At 44.3% G+C, this 20,559-nt stretch overlaps 1 protein-coding gene across 1 annotated transcript in view; it reads right to left on the reverse strand.

Annotated features, from left to right (window-relative positions):
• GLI3 (GLI family zinc finger 3) overlaps positions 1–20,559 on the reverse strand; it is a 1,844,924-nt gene that overhangs the window by 1,714,024 nt on the left and 110,341 nt on the right. The gene's annotated exons all lie outside the window — the stretch shown is intronic.

Genomic DNA, 20,559 nt, shown 5'->3' on the forward strand with positions numbered 1-20,559 from the left:
TAGTGTATTTTCTCAATTAATTTACTTCATAACCACCACCTCTTAAAATCTTCTTGAAACTGAAAACTCCTCACATAACATCATGACAGAGTGTACCCACAATCTCTCACTACCTACATTAGTTAATAAGCTACACTTACTCCATGCTAGTTGTTGAACTATGTGAGTCTTATATCCTAGTAAAACAAATTGTCAACTATTTCTCACTAGTATAACACCCATCCTTGAAAATGTAACATATCTGATACTCAGAACCACAATGTAAATAATTAGCTGTTGCTGTAAAGAAGTATGGAGTTTTGATTACCCAGAGCATTCTGCATGTCTATGTAAATTATTGCCAATGCTTAACTTGACATCATTTTGTGGGTGTGGTTATATGGAAAAATTGAGTCAACAGCAAAACTAAAACACCAAAAAAGTCATAGTCTTTGTTTTGCTTTCAAACCATTTGCTGCTTTATCATCAGGAGTATATCTAGAAATAAAATTAACTATAAAAAGCAAATGTATGTAAAGTATAAAAACACACTTAACTACTATATTTTTGAAGAAAAAGAGAAAAAGTAGCATAAAAAAAAGAAATGCTAGGGAAGTACTGTGAGCTTAAATAGGACCTAAACATATTACAGATCCTTATGTTACCGAGAACAATGCCAAATGCTGTGAATCTTATGAGGGGTATGATTTATTAATTAGAAACAAATATTTGTGTTGTAACAAATAATGAAATAAAAGGTAGTCTACTTTAAAGAAATAGACCTGACCTTATCAAAAGCTGTGGATGTGTGCTAGAAAAGGACATTTTCTAAAATGTGAGCACAGAAAAGTGTGATAAAAAGAAGTTGCTAGACATTGAAAAGAATTATGAAAACTGTCTATTTGTAGGTGCGATTAAAAAGAAAAAAGTTGAAACAGTGAAGTCTGAAAATACACCTATAGCAATTAGACAAAACAGCCACACTTTTAGGCAGTAAATGCTGTGAATGAATAAGCAAAATGCAGGACTTAGATGGGACACAGGTGGAGACTGTAACACTAAATTCAAAGATATTTCTGAAGCACTGGGGGACAAAGGAGAAGGTTGTGTGCCCAATGGCAATATATTTTGTCCATGAGGTAAATACATTAGATCAAAAATGTACAGTTGTGTAGGTGAACTTTCTATAACTATAGATATTTGAATTATCACTGTTGCAGTAGCCTTAGCCATATGGTTATACCCTGCCAAGGATATAACAGCCAGTCAGCTTCCAAAGCTTCAGGGCACCTTCCATGTGCCGAACACTGTCAGGCAGTTTGGGCTGAGCTGACTAAAAGACAGGTTTGGGTGCAAATCCTGTCAGAGCTTTCCTGACAATAGAGAGAGGGAGGTTAACCACTGAAAGTACAAAGCTAGGAGCAACAAAAAAATAAGTATCCATACAATGGCATAAAAAGTACACCAAAAAAACAAGAGGGATGGAAGGTGTCAGTAGTGACTGCACAAGTGATCATTCAAATATCTATTGTAAAAGTAAGTTTACTAACACAACTGTACTATGTTCATCATATTGACAACTTCTGCAGTAGCCTTATTTATATGATTAAATTACCCTAGTTAACTACATTTGGGAAGTGGTAGGAGAAGAGTCGAGAAGACTCTTGAAAATAGTTCTAGCAAAGCCTGATCTGGGCCTAGAGAAGGAATCACACTTATATTCTTTGGTAAAAATATGTACAGAGAACCAAATAGTAACTTCTAGAAAACATCTCAAATCCAACCACGTCCACAAAGCCAAACATGAAGCCAAGATCCTGGCAGAGTTGGCTTGACCCTCCCTGGAACAGTTTTGCTAAGGTGAATAAAGAAAAGGTATTAGCCTTAGACAACCATTTGGAAATAGTCTTTGACACAGGCTGCCCTTTGTCTCACCTTCACAAAAAAATAAATAATTGATCAAAACATCTGAAAGATTTAGTTTGGTCAAGATAGTATTTGAGTTTGTGGACATCCAAGGTATGTTGCATCCATTCTCTCTCATTTTTACATTCAGAAAAAGAACAGGGTATCGGATTGTTTGGCTTAAAGTAAGCTTGGCTACCAGTTTAGGCATAAAAGAAGGATTAGTTCTCAAAGAAACCCTGTCACTATGGAAAATGAAATATGGTTGACTCACCATAAGACCCTGCAACTCAGATACCCTTCTAGCAGAGGTCAGAACAAAGAGTAAAACTCTTTTCCATGTTAACAACCGCAAGTCGGCCAGGTTAGCTGGTTAAATGGAGCAAATGTTAGCTTCGCTAACACAAAACTAAGATCCCAAGGAGAGAACATTGGTTTTCTTGGAGGCTTCTTACACAAAACCCCTTATTTTGACAAAAGGCTGCATTGAAAGAGGAGGATCCATGGGCAGACATGCTGAAATGGCTGATAAATGAACCTTGATAGAGGAATATGAAAGGTCATAGGATAGTAACTGACACAAACATTGTAAAACCAGAGAACAGCTAGCCCTGAATGTGTGCTGGTTATGTTGCTGGCACTAACAAGAAAACCTTTGCTATTTGCTAATATATGATCTTCTAGTAGCAGGCTTTCTTGCCTCCATTAGTACCTGCTGCACATCCTCAGTAAACAGATGCCTAAAAGGAATTAATACCTTATCATCCATGTAGTCAACTGAAGTTGATTGACGTCGAGTGTATCAAACACCCATGTTCTTGTGTGAGTAGATCCAGTCTGTGAGGAAGTCTGAGGTAATTGTCCCTGGTCATTTCCAAAAGAACAGAGAGCCATGGTTGTCTGGGCCAGAATGGAGTCACTAAATGATCTCTGGGGATTTCTTCTGAATCTTCAGAAGTACGCTGGATATTGGATGAGTGGAAGGAAAAGCATACAAGAGCATTCTTGTCTAAGGAAAAGAAAAGGCATCTGTCTTCCATGCCTTCTTGCACAGAGTCCTGAAACAGAATCCTGCCAGTTGACTGTTCAAAGAGGCGGCAAAGAAATCTACTTGAGGAACTCCCGTCAGATGGATCAAATTTTGGAAGACCCCCTGATCTAGTTTCCATTTTTGAGGGTCTGCCCTGATCCTGCTCAGCTTATCTGCCAATAAAATTTGTTGTGGCAGAATGTAGGATGCCTGTAGAGTGAGACTGTATTGTGAAGCTATATCCAAAGCAAAAATGGCTAGTCAGCAAAGGTGGTATGACCTGGTTCCCCTTTCCTTGTTGATGTGCCACATGACTGATATTTTCTGTAACCATATGAAGAGGTCCCAGGGACCAAAGATGGTTCAGAGTTGAGTACCTTAATCAGGGCAAGCATCTACTTGATATTTATGGCTTGTGTCATTCTTTGTTGTCCCACACCCACTAACTTTTTCTCCCTCCTGGAACTGCTCCCCAGCAAAGTCCAAAGTGTCTGTGGTGACTGACTGCTTTACGGGAGATCTGGATTTAAGGATATCTGTTGTCTCCATTAGATGATTTCTCTTCTAAAAAACACCAGCTGTGGGATTTGGAAAGATAAAGGGTGTTGGTACTGGGACCAAAGAGATTTAAGATACCACTATAGCTTTCTAAGCTCTTTAAACTGATGTGTCTGGAGATTCCTGTCACTTTGAAACAGACTCTGCAAAGATAAGCAAGTGGTATAAATATGGAAAAATATGGATACCTTGTAGTCTGCATTGAGCTTATAACTAGAGTTAGACATTTTATGAACACCCTTGCCTCAGTGGATAGTGTCTAGATTAATAGGGATGTGATGATATTTCTTCCTCAACTGATGGTTTGGATCCAATTACCTCAGATCTTGTTTGCTGCCTTAGTAATTATCATGAAGAAACTATATCTAACATTCATTCTTGGGGATGGTGGCAGTGGAGTTGAGAAAGAATGAAAATGGAAAACACAGATGGAACATTATGGTGAGTACTTTTATTCTGTCCTCAACTAATGGGACAAAGTCCCCAGTTACCTACTTTCCAAGGCAGACTCATGGAAGGATATTCCTGAGTACCACAGAACCAAAAGATGCCCTTCCTCTGGAGACCAGACCTAATTTATAATGAGTAATAAAAGGTATGAGGAGTAGCCCAAAGATGCTCCCATAGCAGTACCCCTGACTTGCCAGTAGCATTTGCTGTGAAAATAAAATACGTTCTTGCTAAGAACGTGTACAGATCAAAATGTATTGAAGCCTGGTGGATATATGTTTCAGTCAGTATTCAATGGCTTCTAGACCAGCCCAAAGAGGAATACTGGTATACAATGCACTAACTTATAAGGTGCACATGAGCCAATGTGGTTCCAACTGTGTGTCTGAAATAATATGCAAAAATTGTGCAGTGTCCTGGATTCTGGACCTGATGTGTGATAATAAAGGTTTGATGTATTTAGTCAAGAATGTTCAGTTAAAGAGCCTCTACCCAAAACAGTAGGTCTTCCTGGAGGCTTTTGTAAGTTTTTATGAATTTTGGGTAGCAAATACAGATATTGTGATTGAGGATCAGCAATAGTAAGATGAAAACATACCATCTTGCTGATATAATCCCCTCCTCCAAGGCATTCTTGAGAAAATCATCAATTTCCTTTTTAAATCTATCAGTGGGATCCAAAGGCATATGCATGTAGAATAGACCATTTGATAGTTGTTATTATCCTCACCTAAATACATGGCCCAGTCCAGAACCACCACAGCACCACCTTTATCTGCAGGGAGAATGACCAAATCTTTCCTCTGTTTGAGATTTAAAAGTGCTTGTTTTTCCAAGTTGGTGAGGTTGGCTCTCTGAAGCTGAAAGTCAGAGCCAAAAAAATGCAAATCCTTCAGTACACATTGTTGGAATGTGGCCACATGTCTATCCATCGGAGGCATAAATGAAGATTTATTAAACGTAAAATGAGTAGATCTCTGAGTATGTGACTGAGACTGAAAATCCAATTTTAAGTTAATCAAATAGCAAAAGGCCATGATATCATTGGCAAACGTATATTCATAAACCAGAAAACCACGTATGAAATTTAAACCTTTATTGAGAAGATTAATTTCACTGTCTGACAAATGCACTGATGAAATATTGTGCACATTGTAAATAGGGCTTACCGGGGTATCAATACCTCCAAAAGTTTTTCTATGTTTCCTGGATGCTGTATGTTTGCGGCCACCCCTGTGTTTGTTCCTCCTAAAGGGTCAAAACCCACAAATGATTGGATGGGTAAAGTAAATTCATCCTGGAGGTTCCATCTGCATCCCTCTTGGACAGGGGCAATAGGTGCTGATTGTGGAAAGAAGGGTAGAACTTGGCCAGGCTTGTAAGGGCCCTATGGCCATTAGCCTAGTAACGTCCTATGATCCTATTTTCCTATGGATTGAAAAACTGAGGAAACTGTCATGGATCTGTGGAAAAGGCTTGAACAGGTTTTGTCAGAGTAATGCCCAATTTGATATACACAAAAGAAATGCAATTTGTCATCCATCTAGATAGACTAACTTTGGTAACTGGTTTACCCAATGTTGATTCTGCATATGAAACAAATAATTGGTCAGAATTTCTTATGTTTTTAGCTCTATGCAAGTAAAAATGCAACAGTCTATGAACATCTAGTAAATATAACATGTATTCACCTTTGTAGGTGATACAGTGAGGCACCAAACACAAGGAGAGCAGGTAGCTAAGTATTGAATAAATCACTGATGTCCGGTCAAAAGACTCTTGAGACTCACGGAAAATCCAAAAAGATTCTTTATTAAAACACACAAAATAAGCGCTTTCGCCTTTGTTAGAAAATTTGGGAAAGAATATTGGCAAATTAATAGACTGATTTACATTGGATTATGACACCACCTTTGGAAGAAATGACGGGTTGGTATGCAATGTAACTCTGTCTTTATTGAAAATCAAGTATGAAGGTTTTGAGCACGATGCTTGGATCTCAAAAATTCTTCTGGCAGATGTAATGGCTATAAGAAAATTGTTTTCCATGAAAGAAAGTTGCTCAACTTATCAGACGCTGCAGAAGAACCATTTAATCCAACATGAAAAATTGAAATTGCTTCTAATTGTACTTTAACAGTAGAAGACATAGCTCCTTCTTCAAAAAGATGCACTACAAATTCTAGGATATTATGAATGGCGACTGTGAAAGGTTCAGTATTATGTTTTTGAGCCTAAAAAAAACAAATCTTTTCCATTTGCTGGAGTATAGTTTCCTGGTGGAAGGTTTATGGGTGGACAAAAGTATATGGTGGACAGGAGAAGACAGCATAAGTTGTCTGGCTAGTAATGGAACTGGAGGAATCAGGCAGCCAGACTGAGATTTACTATGTCTGGATGTATCACGCCTGTTAGGTGAGACAGGAGGTCTGGAGTCTGATCCAGAAACCAAGGTGGTTGATTAAGGTGTCGCCAAAGGAAGAGAAAACAAATTTGTCGAGGCTAATAAAGAGCAATGAGGATAATCTTGCTCTTCAACCTTGCAGCTTTCTGAAGAAATTTGGGAATTTGCATTTGCTGTTCAGGGGGATGCAAATAGATCACAGCAAAGTTGGCCCCACTGTCAGAAGATCGTATTCACAATCTTTTTGTTGATGGACCATTTGTGAGGTAGAAGAATGCACCTGCTCAATTTGTCTGCTATCAAATTGGACCTCCCCAGAATGTGCATTGCTAAAAGAAAGCGGTTAGAAGAGACTTCCCACTGCTTCGACGACCAACATGTTGTATGGCTGTACTCCAATTGTCCCCAAAGGGAGAGCATTCTGCAGTGCCTGCAATCCTAACAGGACTGCGCTCATCTCTAGGACATTTATATGCAAATTGGCCTCCTCAGGGGAGCAGGTGCCTTGTACCGTCTTCCCCAGATAATGCCCTCCATCATAGCTGGGAAATGTCCATGATCACTATGGCCTTGGGTTGAGGGGGGGAATAAACAGATGACCTTGTAGAACCTGGTTTGAATGAATCCACCACTTGAGATCTCTCTTACAGATGTGAGTGATTCTTATCTTGTAAGACATAGGATGATAAAGAATAAGAAGTTATGTACCTACCATAACGTTCCATGTTAGTTGTCTTCTTCTCGCCTTCTTTCTTGCTGGATGGGTTCAGAGCTGATCCTCGGCTCCGACTCGGCAATCTACTAAAGCTCAAGAGCTATTTACTGGCTCGAGGCCCTCCCTATATCCCACAATGCTAGGCATCAGATCCCCAGATCTCGTTTGGCAGAGCTAACACCAAGGAAAGATTCAAGGACACCTGTCCAACCACAAGGAAAAACTATAGTACAAGGACAGAGGAGGACACAATGTACATCAGAGTTGTCCAGAGGAAGAAGGCCTCAAAAGGGGACTCTTCTCGGTCTGTCCAGGCTAGAGGCAAGGAGGGTGGGACGCAAGAAAGAAGGCGAGAAAAAGACAACTAACATGGAACGTTATGGTAGGTACATAACTTCTTAATGTTAAGTTGTCTATCTCGCCTTCATTCTTGCTGGATGGGACAGCGTCCCTAGCACCTTAGTCCTAGGTGGCTCATCGGAACAGACTCTTGAGCACAGTGGAACAAAACTCAGCTCTATTCCTAGAGGCCACATCCAACTTATAATGCGAAATGAAAGTATGAGGAGTGGCCCAAGTGGCTGCGGCACAAATAGATTCCATTGGTAGTCTTGCTTGAAAAGCTACCAATGTAGCTAAAGCTCTGGTGGAATGACCTTTAGGTTTAGCAGGGAGTTCTTTATGTCTGAGCTGATAAATCAAGGTAATAATAGAGGACATCCACCTGGATAAGGTTACTTTGGAAACTAGCGGACCTTGCTTGCCCTCAGCATAGGATAAAAAGAGTTGGTCTGATTTTCTTATTTGCTTAGTCCTGTCCAAGTAGAAACGTAATTGCCTATGAACATCCAAGCAGTGCAAATTTTGTTCAGCTTTGTTCGAATAGTTAGGAAAAAAGACATGCAGATCAATAGTCTGATTCAGATTTGTTTCAGAAGGTATCTTGGGTAGAAACAAAGGATTAGGCCTAAGTGAAACTCTGTCCTTATGAAACACAAGACAAGGAGGACGAATACAGAGGGCTTGAAGTTCCGAAACTCTCCTAGCTGATGTGATGGCTACCAAAAAGAGAGTCTTCCAGGAGAGCAATTTTAAGGAACAGGAAGCCGCGGGTTCAAAGGGGGGGAGAATCGGGGACATGATGCTGGTTTCTGACAGACCAGCATGGAAATTTGCAATAGCAGCTAATTGGACCCTAATGGTGGCAGAGGAGGAACCAGCTTGAAAGAGCTCTTCTAAAAAATCTAAAACATGATGGACAGGGGCTGTAAAGGGGTCAATATTCCTAGCCTCTGCCCAGAAAGAGAAACGTTTCCACTTACTAGCATAAGTCTTCCTGGTGGCAGATTTGTGCAAAGAAATGATGATTTCACGCACCGGCTGAGAAATTAGCGGAAGCCTGGCTAAGGTTGGAAGTGGAGCAACCAAGCTGTGAGGTTGAGAGACTGAAGGGATTGGTGCAGCCCACCCAACTGATGGACCAAGAGGTCTGGCACTGGGTCCAGATTCCACGGCTGCTCCAACAGGTGATGATGCAGGAACGGGAACCAAATTTGTCGAGGCCAGTAAGGGGCAATGAGGATCATTCTGGATCTCAATGCGGTTGCTTTCTGAATTAGCTTGGGAATTAGGGGAAAAGGCAGGAATGCATACAGAAGACCCCGGGGCCAATCGTGAACTAGAGCGTCTCTGGGGGAGTGCCCGGGAAGGGGGAAGAGAGTGAAGAAGTCATCGCACTTGCTGTTGAGAGGAGTTGCAAAAAGGTCGCAGCAATTTTGACCCCATCTGCGGAACATTTTGTCCGCTACTGATTGATTGAGAGACCACTCATGAGACATGAGAATAGCTCTGCTTAGCCTGTCCGCTATGACGTTGGACCTCCCGGGGATGTGCGTTGCTATCAGAAACCGTTGAGAGGAGATCGCCCACTGCCAGAGTCTGAGTGATTCTCGACATAAGGGATAGGACTTGGTTCCGCCCTGCTTGTTGATGTACCACACTACAGACATATTGTCTGTCTGAATTGCAATAGTCCCGGTGGGTAGAGAGTCCTGAAGAGCTTGCAACGCCAAAAGCACCGCTCTCATTTCCAAGACATTTATGTGCAGATGGTACTCTAGAGGTTGCCAGGTGCCCTGGACAGTCCTGCCCTGAAAATGCCCCCCCCCACACCCGATCAGGGAGGCATCCATGGTCACTGTGGCAACAGGAGGAGGAAGAACACATGGTCTACCCTGGAGTATTAGAGGGGAGACCATCCACCAAGCCAGGTGGTCTTTGCATGATTGAGTGATTATTATCTTGTGAGACATTGGGAGCTGCTGAAAGGACCAGTGAGTAAAAAGCATCCACTGAAGAAGCCGCATGTGAAAACGAGCCAGTGGAACTAGTATGATTGCTGCTGCCATGAGGCGCAAAGTCTTTAGTACAAATCTGGCCTGAATCCTGTTGCACTGTAGTAAGACCTGCACGTGTCGGCGGATGTCTGACACTCTGTCGAGAGGAAGTCTTGCAGAGAGATCTTTTGTATTTAAGCTTGCACCTATGAAGACTATAGACTGACAAGGCGACAATGCAGACTATTCAAAATTTATTGATATACCTAGCTCGGAGCAAGTTTGGATGGTATAATCCCTGGCTCGTAGTAGCTGATGCCTGGTGGAAGCAGTGAGGAGCCAGTCGTCGAGATATGGAAACACCTGAAATCCTCGCGGTCTCAGGTGAGCTGTAACCACTGCCATACATTTGGTGAACACCCTGGGGGATGTGGTGAGACCAAAGGGCAGGGCTCTGAATTGATAGTGACTGGCTCCCAGCTGGAAGCGGAGAAACCTTCTGGAGCACCTGTTCATTTTGATATGGTAGTACGCATCCTGAAGGTCTATGGAGCACATCCAATTGTCCTGACCCAAAAAGGGTAGAATGGACTGAAGCGTGACCATCCGGAACTTTGTTCTTTGAACAGACTTGTTTAGCCTGCTGAGATCCAAAATGGGTCTCCAGTCCCCTGTCTTTTTTGGCACCAAAAAGAACTTGGAGTAAATTCCGGATCCTTGCTGGTCTGCTGTGACTGGCTGGATGGCCCATTTTTCTAGCAGTTTTGAAATTTCTAGCACTGCTTGTTCCCTTAGACCGGGTGGAACATCTGGATGGGACTTGGTTGTTTGTACCGGGGTGTGGACAAAGGGGATCTTGTAACCGTCGGATATGATAGACTGTACCCATTTGTCTTGTGTGAGGAGTTGCCAGGCTTCTGGGTACAGTGCCAATCTTCCCCCGACTGCCTCCGAAGGCAGATAGTCGGGCAGCCCCTCAGGGGTACTGAAAGGGTTTGTCAGAGAAAGATTCTCTGCTACCCTGATTCTGCAGGCCCCCTCTGCCCCTCGGGTGGCGTCTATTATTGTTCCCTCCCCTGCCCCTGGAGGGAAACTCACCACGTGTGTCAGGCACGACTCCCTGGGGTTTCCGAAACCACATTTTTCCACTCTTCTGACCCTTGGGGTATGGTCTAGAGGGAGTGGAGAAACGGACTCCCACGGCAGAGAGAGTCTTGCCTTCCTGCTCACACCTGGTAAGGGTATCTTTCACCTGTGGTCCAAACAGAGCCGAACCATCGAAGGGGGTATTGGTGAAGGATGCCTTAAAGGGGTCAGCAAAGTTACATAACCACATCCAGGCATGTCTTCTCAAAGCCACGCCTGTACCTGCGGCCCTACTCACCCCATCGGCTGCATAAGAAATGAGCCACATGGAGGAGTTGACAATAGAATTAAGGGTTGCCAGCTGGGAGTTAATCTTATCTTGAGCCCCTGCAGCTGATGGATCCTGAAGGGTATCACCCAGTTCCTTGAGAAGATCCCTTTGGAGACGGGTGAAATGGCACAGATAATTCAGCGACGGCATAGAAAAAGTCACTGAGGAAAACATCTGCTTCCCGTACCTGTCCATTGTCCTAGATTCTTTATTAGGTGGATGGACAGGCACCGAAGGGTCAGACAGCTCCTTCTTTGTGGCTGCTGCGACCACCATGGCATCAACAGGGACACCCTTTGTCAAGAATTGCTTGTTGGGTAGGGCTGTAATAAATTTAGTGGGCCTACGGGGAGTTGGTTCCACTGTGTCTGGGGCTAACCACATCTTTCGAGTCACTACTTCCATTAGCGGGTCGAAAGGTGGAGACACCCAGGAGGTGGAAGGGCGAGAACCAAATGCGCCCAGGTAGACTGACTCGTCCTCTGGAGGGTTAAGGGCAGTCCAGTTCCCCCTCTACTTAAGGATCTCTACGATGTCTGAAAAGGAGACATCCTCAGTGGGGGATCTTGGGGACCCTTCCGAATCCTCCAAGTCGATATCAGACGTGGCTGACTCGAGGGAGTCGACATGTTTCCTCTTACATTTTCTCTTCCATGGGGGCTCCTCCGAAGGATCGGGGGAGGCCTCGGAAGAGGAAGATATGCCCAATGGGGTGACCTGGAGCGTTTGCTCTCCACGCTTGGGGTCAGGAGGAGGGACAGAGACCGATGCAGGCACCATGGGGGGAGGAGCCGAAGGGGCTTATCGAGGGGCCGACTCAGGAGTCAGCACACTCCTCATGACCTCGAAGGCACCCCTGTCAGGCAGAGCAGAAGGTCTCCACTCCAAAGAGAGGAGAACCCCTGCCGGAACCGAGGCCGATGTCGGGGCCGAGCTCACCTGCGCCGAGGCTCCGAGAGGGAGAATGGGGTCAGACAAGGGTCCGATGCCACTTGCCCCCTCGGAGCCAATGAGGGAGTCTCAGCGCCCAGATCCCTCCAAGGACGGAACCAAAGAAGAGATGGGAGCCAACGAAGGAGCCAAAAGGTGTGGCATTGGTTCCGACGTTACCAAGATTCGAGCCCCAACCAGCTCCGGCTCCGAACACAAGGAGGGAGTCGGAGGAGGAACTGCTGAAGACATCGGGACAGCCACAGTCTGTTGAGATGGGCTGGTTAACATTTTGGCCAGGGCCTGTGATTTAAGGAGTCTACTGACCACCCTCTCTAAGTCATGATTGGATAGCCTGGAAGACCGAGATGAGTGGGACCTATGGCTTTTTTCAGATTGGAGCAATGGTGACCTCGGAGCCGAACAAACTGATTCTAGGGAAGGGGACCTAGAATGTTTACGGCTCGAAGACAGTTCTGACACTAAGGTCGGAGCCGACTGAGGTCCAGAGGTGTCGGCTCCAGCCAGAGCCGAAGAGGAGGCAGGCGCTCCACCAGGCGATGGCTCCGAACAGGGAGCCGACAGCTTGGCGGGCTTTGAGGATTTACCTGACGAAGGCTTGGTCGGGGATCCTTCTGGCTTAAGTAAGCCTCTCAGGATGAGCTTGTTCCTATGCTCCTGCAGGACTCTCGGGCTGAAGGCATGACAGACTGAGCAGGAGTCCTGCAGGTGTAGGGGACCCAAGCAATAAATGCAAGAAGTGTGACAGTCTGTCAGAGGCATCTTCTGACAGCATGAGTCACACTTCTTAAAACCTGAGACTTCGATATCCTTAGACATAGTGGATACCAAAGAAGAAAAGTCACTAGTGCTTAAACACACAGAAAAACACACACACACACTCGCGCTAGTTAAACTAACAATATTAATAACTACTCAGCTATATACTAATGCCAAATATATATATATATAAATATATACAAAAACTACAAGCCTATAAACTGCAGTAAAGTAGAAGAGCTAAACACTACCCTATTAACACAAGGAAAAGGAGGGGAGATTAGCCACTAAGAAAAAAGGGGGGGGGGATGATTCTCTAACTAAAAACGAGTTTCTGAGAGGGAATATTAGGGAGTAAACAGTGAATTAACTAAACGGAAAGCTATATATATAAGATAAGGTTGTAGAAAAAAAACTAAAGTTAACTTTTATACTAATATTAGAAGAAAAGATTAATACGACCTGGAGCCAAGTAAATTCGCAACCTCGTAGCTGAAGCGGCAAACGAGATCTGGGGATCTGACGCCTAGCATTGTGGGATATAGGGAGGGCCTCGAGCCAGTAAATAGCTCTCGAGCTTTAGTAGATTGCCGAGTCGGAGCCAAGGATCGGCTCCAAACCCATCCAGCAAGAATGAAGGTGAGATAGACAACTTAACATTTGACCATTGCACATCTAACATCCATTGAAGAATTCTCATATAAAACCTGGCAAGTGTACTAATGTTACTGCTACTGCCATTGATCCCTGAGCCTGAAGGACCAGATGGGCTGAAATTGAGGTGATGCAGATTATCTTTTTAATTTGGAATCTTATAGTCTGAACTCAAACCGCGGTGGTGGTGCTGCGGTAGCGTTGTCGCCTCACAGTAAGACACTGTCCGGTTCGATTCTCAGCTAGAGCGTCTTCTGCGTGGAGACATGCATGAATGGGCGTACCTTCGTTGAAGGTTGTGCATCAGGGCTGGTAACTCAGCACGTAAAAATCAACTACCAATCATTAGCGGATCGGAGTTCCACTGTGGCGACCCCTAACCGGGAAAAGCCGAAAGACACAAACATAGTCTGAACTCTCAGTAATGGAAGGGAAGCAATGGTTGCTTTTGTATGAACAATTGCACCTATAAACTTTAAACTCTGAGTTGGTTGCAGATGTAGTGTGTGGTTATCCCCAAAAGAGAGCAACTCTGGAGAACCTGATCTCTTGCACATATGAGTTGATGCCTGGTCAAGGTGGTAATGAGCCATTTGTCTAGATATGGCAACACGTGGAATCCTTGCAGTCTCAGGCAAGCTGCTACTACTGCCATGCACTTAGTAGACACCCTGGAGGCTGTGGTGAGTCCAAAGGGCAGTACTATGAGTTGACAATGGCTGGCTCCTAGCCAGAGGAGTAAGTACCTTCTGGATTGTCTGTTCATCTTTATATTTTAGTACACGTCCTGAAGGTCTGTAGAGCACATCCAATCATCTTTGCCCAGAAAGGATAGAATGGACTGAACTGTGACCATCTGAAACTTGGTTCTTTAAACTGTCTTGTGCAGTTTAGGGAGACCCAGAATTGGTCTCCAGTCCCCTATTTTCCTTGGCACTAAAAGAGCCTTGAGTAAGTTCCAGATTCTATCTCATCTGGCGGAACATCTTGGATGAATCTTTTTCTAGAAGCTTTGTATTTGAATTGGCTGCTTGTTCCCTCTGAATGGGTGGAACATTGGGGATTATTCTTGAGTGTGGAGGTGAAAGGGAAAAGATTATTATATAGCATCTGGAAATAATCTTCTGCACCCAAGTATCTTTTCTTATATCTATCCAGGGTGGACAATCAGGTCTCCTTTCAGGAGTGCTGGTATGGTTTATCAAAGAATGATTCTCTGGAACCCTGGTTCTGTGGGCCACATGTGCCACATGGGCATCTTAGTCCATTAGAGTTCCCTCCTCTGCTTCTGCGGGAACCTCCGCCACATGCATCTTGCAAAGGACCCTGAGATTTCTTGAACCACATTTTTCAACCACCTTGTTGATTCCTGGAAAAGGTTCGTTGAGGAGTTGAAAAGCTCACACCCATGGCAGACAGGGTCTTCCATCTTTTTCACACCTGGATACACCCTCTTTTACTTTGGAGCTGAATAAAGATGTTCCATCAAAAGGAGCACTGACGAAAGAAGACTTGAAAGGCTCTGCAAACTCACAGAGGTGCATCCAGGTGTATCTCCTTATGGAAATGCCCAAACCCACTGCCCTTGAGGTTCCTTCCACTACATGTGAGATCAACCTCATGGATGAAGTGGATATGGACTGTAGGGTTATCAGCTAAGAAGTAACAGATGACTGAACTTCATCAGAAAAAGCACCCGACAGAGTATTTGATAACTCCTTGCTCAAATCCCTCTGTAGCCTAGTAAAGTGCGCCAAGTAGTTCAGAAACCTCAAAACAAAGGTCGTTGAAGCATAGACAGACTTCCCAAATCTGTCCATCGCCCACAACTTCCTGTTGGGTGAATGGACAGTGGAACTTTCCTCAGTAAGTTCCTTCTTGGTGGCCACCGCAACAACCATGGTATCGACAGGAACTCCCTTCCCCAAAACTGCCTATCTGCAGGTGGTGCCATTATCCTATCTGGTCTGCGAGGAATGGGCTGTTTGGTGTCGGGGTCCTTCCATGCCCCCAGTGAGATCAAGTCAATGAGCTCATCATCAGGCAGAGTCACCCAGGAGGTACAGGGTCCAATATCAAAAGCCTCCAGGAGAACAGATTCCTCAGACGTAGGGTTGCTGGGTGTCCATCCACCTCTCTGTTTAAGGATTTCTAGGATGTCTCCAAAGCAGATGTCTTCAGGAGGTGATCATGGGGACCCTTCACCTTCATCAAAATCTGTGTCTTCTGTGATGACCTCCTCCAGGGAATCTAAGCATTTCCCCTTACATGTCCTCCTTTTATTGACCTCCTCAGTGGGATGCTCTGGGAAGGTATCACAACAGAAGATTACAATTCTCTGGGTGGGAGCCCGGGGTTTTGGTACTGGCTGTCCCTGTGGAAGGAGGTGGTAAGGCTTTGAGCACTCAGACATCATGGTAGAAGACTTAGGATCCTTGGGGCATGGATCTGTCAGAACTGTCGAGTCAGATAATACTCTCTTTGCAGGCTTGAAGGCAGAGCAGATTGGAGAGAGAGAGAGAGAGAGGACATCCGATTCAAGAGGACAATCTTCTAAATCATAGGCCTCCTTTGCTCCAAGGGCAAAACCTCCGAGGTGGAAGCCAGAGCCAAGCTATTCAGTGCAGAGACTCTGAGATGCAGAAACAGCTCCAAAAGCTTTGGAGTCATATGTAACACCTTGGATCTGACATGCAGACTATGACTTCAGGAACTCTCCAGATCCATGGGGACCAAAGCCCTCAGAGAAAATCATGGGTGTTATCCTTGGATCTGAGCCAGATGGATCAGGATGACTCAGATCCACAATCTCTGATGTAACAAGAGTCAGAGGAGGAATCTGTAAAGGGGGAGTAGTAGACATATGGATCTCCTGACCCAGAGGGGTAAGAATCAAAGGAACAGCAATCTGGCTCTATGCCATGAGAATCTTCTTCATCAGTCTCTCCACATCTTCTTCTGTAAGGCTTTTGGAAGAATGGAGTATATGGATGGAGACCTGGGTCTTTCTAAGAATGTGGAAGGTACCCTGTCAGGGACCGGATCCAGTGACAGAGAGTACCTTGTTCTAAGATGGTGTCAGATCCAATACTCTTTCCTTAGCAGGATCTGAATTTTTGCCTTTTTTGGATCTGGGGTTGAAACCGGGTTCATCTGAGACGTCTTTTGTGAGGAGTCCAAAGCTGAGGAGGAGGAGGAGGAGGAGGAAGAAGATGGCTTCAGAGAAGAGGTTTTTGTAGTTTCTGTCTTAGACGAAGAACCCTCCGATATGGCCTCTCCTAATGAATAAGGAAGACCACCATTCAGTATCAGCTTATTCTTGCTTTCTACTAACACACAAGGATTAAAGCAATGGCATATAGAGCAGTCCTCTTGTAAATGGAGAGGACCTAAACAGAAGACAGATAGTGTGTGGGCATCAAAAAGTAGCAGTTTGTGCCCACACTTCTAACATTTTTTAAATCCTGCTGGTTTATCCGCCATCACAAATCAAAATAACCATTAGCACGTTGACAGGGAAATAAGAGAAAAACGAAAAAAGGGATGGAAATACCAACAATTGTAAATAAGCTACAACAGTGTCATAGAGGAGAAGAAGATGCTAACAGTATCTAAGAGGTGCACAAAATGTACAGTAGACAGAAAAAAGTGATAGAAATTGCAAGAAACAAGAAATTTATAAACAAGGGTAAGGGACAGTAATAGAAAAAGGTTTTAAATAAGGAATACAAAATAATATAACACTTTTCTGAAGAACTCTCAAGAGATATGAAAGATGTGTTTTGCTTGAAGCGGCAAAAGAAATCAGAGGTAACTGGGGTTTGTGCATTCTGGGTAAGGGAGACACTCGAGGGTTTTTGGTTACCACAAGCTTTAGCAAGAGCAGAGTCGGATCCGAGGGATTGAAGCCAAACCATCAGTTGAGGACAGAATGAAAACTGACAGCATCGGATCATCTTTTACATCTAGTGTTACCAGGAATCTTGAAAGAGGAAGAAGATGTAACAGCTTATGAAGTGACATTATTTTGAATTTGGGTACTATCACAAAAGAGGTTTAGGAAAGAAAGACAGATCCAGAACTGGTCTCCAAGCATTTTCTTTCTTTGGCACTAGGAACATACTTCAATAAAAACCCTTCTCCACCTGGGAATGAGGCACTGGTACTGTCAGCCCTTGGAATAGCATGTGATGAAGAAAGTACAGTTGTGTACACTTACCATAAATGTAGCTGTTTGAGTGTATTGACTGTTGCAGTCATTACATTTGGGTTATCTGCTTGCAGGTAGCCCTCAGTCGGCCTGATTAACAAAGTCTTGGGTGCTGCATCGGTTGCTGTCCCTTCTTCCATGACGTCAGGGCTATAAAACCTGCAGCCGACGCCATTACATCAGTTTTTCTTGCCTCAGATGTCAGGTGCCCCCCTAATGGGGAGCAATTAAATATAAAAGTACAAGGGATATACCTCCAACAAAAAAGCAAATACACCAAAAAGGCTTTTAAGCATAGTAAAGGAAAGTAGAGGTATAGCCAAAAGAAGTTAGGGGGCTGGAGGGAGGGTAACCAGGACTGCAACAGTGAATACACTTGAACATCTACATTTATGGTAAGTGTACACAACTGTACTATGTTCTTCATGTTTCACTGTTACAGTCATCACATTTGGGTTGATTCCCAAAGCTATGGTTGGGAGGAGGAATTTAGATAGCATTAGGACCAGCTATAAGGCCCTGCAAGACTGCAGTGGCAAAGCCAGCTATGGATTTAGAGAAAATTGGCAATGATAATGCTTGGTGAAAGTAAGCACAGAACTCCAGGTAGCAGCTTCTAGGATGTCCCTGGTAGGGACGTCTCTGAGAAAGGCTGTAGAGGTAGATGCAGCCCTGGTGGAGTGAGGTCTGATCCCCTGGGAGATAGGTTTTCCATGGTGCTTACAGCAGAAATGAATGTGATGGCCTATCCATTTAGAAATGATTTCCTTTGAAATAGCCTTCCCCTCTGCCCCTGCAGCAAATGCCACCAGCAGTTGTTCAGATTTCCTTTGAGGTCTAGTCCTGTCCAAGTAGAATCTAAGTTGTCTGTGCACATCTAAGGAATGCAGTATCCATTCCCCTTTGTTCTGTGGACTGGGAAAGAAGGTTGGCAAATTAATAGACTGATTAAGAGCCACACTGGATACCACCTTGGGCATGAAGGATGGATTGGTTCTGAGGGACACCCTGTCCGCATGAAAGATGACGAAAGGCTCCACTACCATAAGGGCCTGTAATTCAGATACCCTTCTAGCTGAAGTGATTGCTAAAAGGAAAGCTGTTTTCCAAGAAAGAAATTTTAAGCCTGCAGTAGCAGATGGCTTGAAAGGAGGTAGAGTGAGTTTCTCCAAAACAAAGTTAAGGTCCCGGCTGGGGTTGGAGCTCTCCTGGGTGGTCTCAAATTTTTGGCCCCTCTGAGGAACTGCTTGATCAGTGGATGAGAGAAGAGGGGTGGTTCTGTGCTAGAATGAGCTGAAATGGCTGAGGCATGGATTTTAATGGAGGAAAAAGACAGGCCCTTGTGAAGCATCTCAGTTAAGTATTGTAAAATCTGAGGTAAATTGGGCGCTGCTGTGCTCATCCCTTAAGATTGGTTCCAGGCACAGAATCTTTTCCATTTTTCAGCATAAGATTTTCTAGTACTAGGCCTCCTTGCCTCTAAAATGATATCCATCACAGGTTTACTGAGGGATGGTAGAGGAGAGATTATGTAATTAGCCAGGCTGCAAGGTTCAGTGTTGGAAGCTGAGGGTGCAGAATCTGGTTCTCCTGCTGAGACAACAGGGAAGGAGTCTGAGGCAGGTGCCATGGGGATAACTGCGACACACTGCACAGGAGGGGGTACCAGTGTTGGCGTGGCCAGTCTGGAGCAATCAAAATCATCCTTGGTTTGTCCTGTTTGATTTTTAGTAGTACTTTGGAAAGCAGAGGCAGAGGGGGGAAGGCATAGACTGATAGGTTTTTCCAGCTGAAGGACAGAGCATCCACTTTCCAGGCTTGCTTGTGGGGAGTCCTTTTGCAAAATTTGTCCAATTGGTAGTTCTGGGGAGAGGCAAACAGGTCTATATCTGGGTTCCCCCATTTGCTTGTCAACATGTTGAAAATCCTTGGTTCCAGTTTCCACTTGTGTGGGTCCATGAGGTTTCTGCTTAGTCTGTCTGGGCTCCCCCATTTGCTTGTCAACATGTTGAAAATCCTTGGTTCCAGTTTCCACTCGTGTGGGTCCATGAGGTTTCTGCTTAGTCTGTCTGCCAGTGTATTTAATTTTCCTGGCAGGAATTGAGCTTGTAGGTGCACTTGGTAGCTCAAGGCTGTGTTCCACAATGCCATGGCTAGTCTGCAGAGGGGGTAAGAATGTGTACCTCCCCCTGCTTGTTTATGTACCACATAACAGTGGTGTTGTCCGTCTTTACCATAAGTTGTCCTGGAATGTTCCTTGAAGGCTGTCAGAGCATTCTGTACAGCTAGCATTTCTTTCTGATTGATATGCAGGTGCATATGACTTGGGTTCCATTTGCCCTGAATGCACTTCCATGCCAGGTGAGCCCCCTATGCATAGTCTGATGCGTCTGTTGTTAGGGTTTGGGTGGCAGGGGGTGGTGTGAAAGGTAGTCCCTTGTTTTGGTGGCAGGCCTCTGCCCACCAAAGGAATTCTATGCGTAGGTAAGGTATTATAGGAATCATTGCTTCTAGATCCTGAGAATGTTGACACCATAGGCTTTTTAGATACCACTGTAGTTTCCTTATATGCAGTCTTGCATATGGAATTAGAAGAATGCAGGAGGCCATGAACCCCAAAGCTTGCAGTATTTGTCTTGCAGATAGCAGGGCTTTTGTGGCCACTTGTTTGAAGTAGGTTGTCAAATGAATTTGTTTCTCTAGCGTGAGGTAAGCCATCTGGGAAGTTGTATTGAAGCTTGCTCCCAGGAAATAATTTGTTGACAGGGTACCAGGTGTGATTTCTTTTCATTTATGGTGTACCCCAGACAAGTTAGAACCCTTTGTACAAAGGGCAAATGATTCAAAAGTATGCCCTGGCTTTCTGCCTGAATTAGACAATCGTCCAGGTATGGGTATATTTGAATATTTCTTTGCCTGCAAAATGCAATAATTGGAGCTAGGCACTTTGTGAATACCCTGGGCAGTAGATAAGCCAAAGGGCAGTGCAACGAACTGATAGTGCGTGTAGCCTGCTTTGAAGTGTAGGTATCTTCTGCAAGATTCCCTGATTGGGATGTGCAGGTATGCTTCTTTTAAATCTGGTGTTGCCAACCAGGCATCTTTATCTAGCATAGGAAGTAATTGGTGAAGAGTCAGCATCTTGAGTTTTGGAATTTCCAAAAAGGTGTTTAGAGTAGACAGGTCCAGGA

This window comes from Protopterus annectens, chromosome 3.part0 (genome assembly GCF_019279795.1).
Source record: "Protopterus annectens isolate FY-2018-M chromosome 3.part0, PAN1.0, whole genome shotgun sequence".
Lineage (NCBI taxonomy): Eukaryota > Metazoa > Chordata > Ceratodontiformes > Protopteridae > Protopterus > Protopterus annectens.